Source organism: Arachis hypogaea, chromosome 7, assembly GCF_003086295.3.
Source record: "Arachis hypogaea cultivar Tifrunner chromosome 7, arahy.Tifrunner.gnm2.J5K5, whole genome shotgun sequence".
NCBI lineage: Eukaryota > Viridiplantae > Streptophyta > Magnoliopsida > Fabales > Fabaceae > Arachis > Arachis hypogaea.
Window position 1 is genome coordinate 14644815 of NC_092042.1, and position 6000 is coordinate 14650814.

Sequence of the window (6000 nt, forward strand, 5' to 3'; positions counted from 1 at the left end):
TCCCAATGATCTAAGAACTAGATGTCCAAAGATGATCTAGAGATCTAAAGTGATCAAAAGATTATAATACAATAGTAAAAGGTCCTACTTATAGAAAACTAGTAGCGTAGGGTGTACAGAGATGAGTAAAAGACATAAAAATCCACTTCCGAGCCCACTTGGTGTGTGCTTGGGCTGAGCAATGAAGCATTTTCGTGTAGAGACTCTTCTTGGAGTTAAACGCCAGCTTTTATGCCAGTTTGGGCGTTTAACTCCCATTTTGGTGCCAGTTCCGGCGTTTAACGCTGGAATTCCTGAGGGTGACTTTGAACGCCGGTTTGGGCCATCAAATCTTGGGCAAAGTATGGACTATCATATATTGCTGGAAAGCCCAGGATGTCTACTTTCCAAAGCTGTTGAGAGCGCGCCAATTGGGCTTCTGTAGCTCCAGAAAATCCACTTCGAGTGCAGGGAGGTCAGAATCCAACAGCATCTGCAGTCCTTTTTTGGTCTCTGAATCAGATTTTTGCTCAGGTCCCTCAATTTCAGCCAGAAAATACCTGAAATCACAGAAAAACACACAAACTCATAGTAAAGTCCAGAAAAGTGAATTTTAACTAAAAACTAATAAAAATATACTAAAAACCAACTAGATCATACTAAAAACATACTAAAAACAATGCCAAAAAGCGTACAAATTATCCGCTCATCACAACACCAAACTTAAATTGTTGCTTGTCCTCAAGCAACTGAGAATCAAATAAGATAAAAAGAATAGAATATGCAATGAATTCCAAAAACATCTATGAAGATCAGTATTAATTAGATGAGCGGGGCTTTTAGCTTTTTGCCTCTGAACAGTTTTGGCATCTCACTCTATCCTTTGAAATTCAGAATAATTGGCTTCTCTAGGAACTCAAAATCCAGATAGTGTTATTGATTCTCCTAGTTAAGTATGATGATTCTTGAACATAGCTATTTATTGAGTCTTGGCCGTGGCCCAAAGCACTCTGTTTTCCAGTATTACCACCGGATACATACATGCCACAGACACATAATTGGGTGAACCTTTTCAGATTGTGACTCAGCTTTGCTAGAGTCCCCAATTAGAGGTATCCAGGGTTCTTAAGCAGACTCTTTTTGCCTTGGATCACAACTTTATTTTCCTTTTTCTCTTTTCTTTTTTCGTTTTCTTTTCTCCCCTTTTTTTTCGAAATTTTCTTCTTCTCTTTTTTTTTCATTGCTTTTTCTTGCTTCAAGAATCATTTTTATGATTTTTCAGATCCTCAGTAACATGTCTCCTTTTTCATCATTCTTTCAAGAGCCAACATTCATGAACCACAAATTCAAAAGACATATGCACTGTTTAAGCATACATTCAGAAGACAAAAATATTGCCACCACATCAAAATAATTAAACTGTTATAAAATTCAAAATTCATGCAATTCTTTTTCTTTTTTCAATTAAGAACAATTTTTTATTTTTATTTAAGAAAGGTGATGGATTCATAGGACATTCATAACTTTAAGGCATAGACACTAAGACACTAATGATCACAAGACATAAACATAGACAAACATAAGCACTAAAATTCGAAAAACAGGAAAAGTAAAGAACAAGGAAATTAAGGAACGGGTCCACCTTAGTGATGGCGGCTCTTTCTTCCTCTTGAAGGTCCTATGGAGTGCTTGAACTCCTCAATGTCTCTTCCTTGTCTTTGTTGCTCCTCTCTCGTGATTCTTTGATCTTCTCTAATTTCATGGAGGATGATGGAGTGTTCTTGATGCTCCACCCTTAGTTGTCCCATGTTAGAACTCAATTCTCCTAGGGAGGTGTTTAGTTGCTCCCAATAGTTTTGTGGAGGAAAGTGCATCCCTTGAGGAATCTCAGGGATCTCATGATGAGTGGAGTCTCTTGTGTGCTCCATCCTCTTCTTAGTGATGGGCTTGTCCTCATCAATAGGGATATCTCCCTCTATGTCAACTCCAACTGAATAACAGAGGTGACAAATGAGATGAGGAAAGGCTAACCTTGCCAAGGTAGAGGACTTGTCCGCCACCTTATAGAGTTCTTGAGCTATAACCTCATGAACTTCTATTTCTTCTCCAATCATGATGCTATGAATCATGATAGCCCGGTCTATAGTAACTTTGGACCGGTTGCTAGTGGGAATGATTGAGCGTTGAATAAACTCCAACCATCCTCTAGCCACGGGCTTGAGGTCATGCCTTCTCAATTGAACCGGCTTCCCTCTTGAATCTCTTTTCCATTGGGCGCCCTCTTCACATATGACTGTGAGGACTTGGTCCAACCTTTGATCAAAGTTGACCCTTCTAGTGTAAGGATGTTCATCTCCTTGCATCATGGGCAAATTGAATGCCAACCTTACACTTTCCGGACTAAAATCCAAGTATTTCCCCCGAACCATAGTAAGCCAATTCTTTGGATCCGGGTTCATACTTTGGTCATGATTCTTGGTGATCCATGCATTGGCATAGAACTCTTGAACCATCAAGATTCCGACTTGTTGAATGGGGTTGGTAAGAACTTCCCAACCTCTTCTTCGGATCTCATGTCGGATCTCCGGATATTCACTCTTTTTGAGTGAAAAAGGGACCTCAGGGATCACCTTCTTCAAGGCCACAACTTCATAGAAGTGGTCTTGATGCACCCTTGAGATGAATCTCTCCATCTCCCATGACTCGGAGGTGGAAGCTTTTGCCTTCCCTTTCCTCTTTCTAGAGGTTTCTCTGGCCTTGGATGCCATAAATGGTTATGGAAAAACAAAAAGCAATGCTTTTACCACACCAAACTTAAAAGGTTTGCTCGTCCTCGAGCAAAAGAAGAAAGAAGAGAGTAGAAGAAGAAGAAATGAGGAAGAAGGGAATGGCTTTGTGTTCGGCCAAAAGGGGAAGAAGTGGTGTTTAGGTTGTGTGAAAATGAAAGAGTGAAGGAGGGTTTATATAGGAGTGGGGGGGTGGTAGGGTTCGGTCATGTATGGGTGGGTTTGGGTGGGAAAGTGGTTTGAATTTGAATGGTGAGGTAGGTGGGGTTTTATGAAGGATGGATGTGAGTGGTGAAGAGAAAGATGGGATTTGATAGGTGAAGGGTTTTTGGGGAAGAGGTGTTGAGGTGATTGGTGAATGAGGGAAGAAGAGAGAGAGTGGTGGGGTAGGTGGGGATCCTGTGGGGTCCACAGATCCTGAGGTGTCAAGGAAAAGTCATCCCTGCACCAAGTGGCGAGCAAAATTGCTCTTTGTGCCAAATCTGGCGTTAAACGCCGGGCTGGTGCCCATTTCTGCGTTTAACGCCAAGAGTTTGCCCTTTTCTGGCGTTTAAAGCCAGTCTGGTGCCCCTTTCTGGCGTTAAACGCCCAGAATGGTGCCAGACTGGGCGTTAAACGCCCATCTGCTAACCTTACTGGCGTTTAAACGCCAGTAGGTGCGTCCTCCAGGGTGTGCTGTTTTTCTTTCTGTTTTTCTTTCTGTTTTTGCTTTTTTCATTGATTTTGTGACTTCTCATGATCATCAACCTACAAAAAAAAACATAAAGTAACAAAAGAAAATAGTTAATTATAAAATATTGGATTGCCTCCCAACAAGCGCTTCTTTAATGTCATTAGCTTGACAGAGGACTCTCATGGAGCCTCAGAAATGCTCAGAGCTATGTTGGAACCTCCCAACACTAAACTTAGAGTTTGAATGTGGGGGTTCAACACCAAACTTAGAAGTTGGTTGTGGCCTCCCAACACCAAACTTAGAGTTTGACTGTGGGGGCTCTGTTTGGCTCTGTTTTGAGGGAAGCTCTTCATGCTTCCTCTCCATGATGATAGAGGGATATCCTTGGGCCTTAAACACCAAGGATTCTTCATTCACTTGAATGATCAACTCTCCTCTATCAACATCAATCACAGCCTTTGCTGTGGCTAGGAAGGGTCTGCCAAGGATGATGGATTCATCCATGCACTTCCCAGTCTCTAGGACTATGAAATCAGTAGGGATGTAATGGTCTTCAACTTTTACCAAAACATCCTCTACAAGTCCATGGGCTTGTTTTCTTGAGTTGTCTGCCATCTCTAGTGAGATTTTTGCAGCTTGCACCTCAAAGATCCCTAGCTTCTCCATTACAGAGAGAGGCATAAGGTTTACACTTGACCCTAAGTCACACAAGGCCTTCTTGAAGGTCATGGTGCCTATGGTACAAGGTATTGAAAACTTCCCAGGATCCTGTCTCTTTTGAGGCAGTTTCTGCCTAGACAAGTCATCCAGTTCTTTGGTGAGCAAAGGGGGTTCATCCTCCCAAGTCTCATTTCCAAATAACTTGTCATTCAGCTTCATAATTGCTCCAAGGTATTTGGCAACTTGCTCTTCAGTGACATACTCATCCTCTTCAGAGGAAGAATACTCATCAGAGCTCATGAATGGCAGAAGTAAGTCCAATGGAATCTCTATGGTCTCATTTTGAGCCTCAGATTCCCATGGTTCCTCATTGGGGAACTCATTGGAGGCCAGTGGACGTCCATTGAGGTCTTCCTCAGTGGCGTTCACTACCTCTCCTTCCTTCCAAAATTCGGCCATGTTGATGGCCTTGCACTCTCCTTTTGGATTTTCTTCCGTATTGCTTGGGAGAGTACTAGGAGGGAGTTCAGTAATTTTCTTGCTCAGCTGACCCACTTGTGCCTCCAAATTTCTAATGCAGGATCTTGTTTCAGTCATGAAACTTTGAGTGATTTTGATCAGATCAGAGACCATGGTTGCTGAGTCAGAGTTATTCTGCTTAGAACTCTCTGTCTGTTGCTGAGAAGATGATAGAAAAGGCTTGCTATTGCTAAACCTGTTTCTTCCACCATTATTATTGTTGAAACCTTGTTGAGGTCTCTATTGATCCTTCCATGAAAAATTTGGATGATTTCTCCATGAAGGATTATAGGTGTTTCCATAGGGTTCTCCCATGTAATTCACCTCTTCCATTGAAGGGTTCTCAGGATCATAAGCTTCTTCCTCAGATGAAGCTTCCTTAGTACTGCTTGGTGCATTTTGCATTCCAGACAGACTTTGAGAAATCATATTGACTTGTTGAGTCAATATTTTGTTCTGAGCCAATATGGCATTCAGAGTGTCAATCTCAAGAACTCCTTTCTTCTGACTAGTCCCATTGTTCACAGGATTCCTTTCAGAAGTGTACATGAATTGGTTATTTGCAACCATTTTAATCAGCTCTTGAGCTTCTGTAGGCGTCTTCTTCAGATGAAGAGAGCCTCCAGCAGAGCTATCCAAAGACATTTTGGATAGTTCAGAGAGACCATCATAGAAAATACCTATGATGCTCCATTCAGAAAGCATATCAGATGGACACTTTCTGATTAATTGTTTGTATCTTTCCCAAGCTTCATAGAGGGATTCTCCTTCCTTCTGTCTGAAGGTTTGGACTTCCACTCTAAGCTTACTCAATTTTTGAGGTGGAAAGAACTTTGCCAAGAAGGCATTGACTAGCTTTTCCCAAGAGTCCAGGCTTTCTTTAGGTTGTGAGTCCAACCATGTCCTAGCTCTGTCTCTTACCGCAAAAGGGAATAGCATAAGTCTGTAGACCTCAGGGTCAACCCCATTAGTCTTGACAGTGTCACAGATTTGCAAGAACTCAGCTAAAAACTGATGAGGATCTTCCAATGGAAGTCCATGAAACTTGCAATTCTGTTGCATTAGAGAAACTAATTGAGGCTTAAGCTCAAAGTTGTTTGCTCCAATGGCAGGGATAGAGATGCTTCTCCCATAAAAGTTGGGAGTAGGTGCAGTAAAGTCACCCAGCACCTTCCTTGCATTGTTGGCATTGTTGTTGTTTTCGGATGCCATGAGTTCTTCTTCTTTGAAGAATTCGGTCAGGTCCTTCACAGAGAGTTGTGCCTTAGCTTCTCTTAGCTTTCGCTTCAAGGTCCTTTCAGGTTCAGGATCAGCCTCAACAAGAATGCTTTTGTCTTTGCTCCTGCTCATATGAAAGAGAAGAGAACAAGAAAATATGGAATC

At 41.8% G+C, this 6000-nt stretch overlaps 1 non-coding gene across 1 annotated transcript; it reads left to right on the forward strand.

Annotated features, from left to right (window-relative positions):
* Window positions 1-5316: 5316 nt before the first annotated feature.
* Window positions 5317-5424, forward strand: LOC112704736 (small nucleolar RNA R71). The gene has a single exon (XR_003155345.1). It is a non-coding gene; the product is annotated as a small nucleolar RNA R71 (small nucleolar RNA).
* Window positions 5425-6000: the final 576 nt, after the last annotated feature.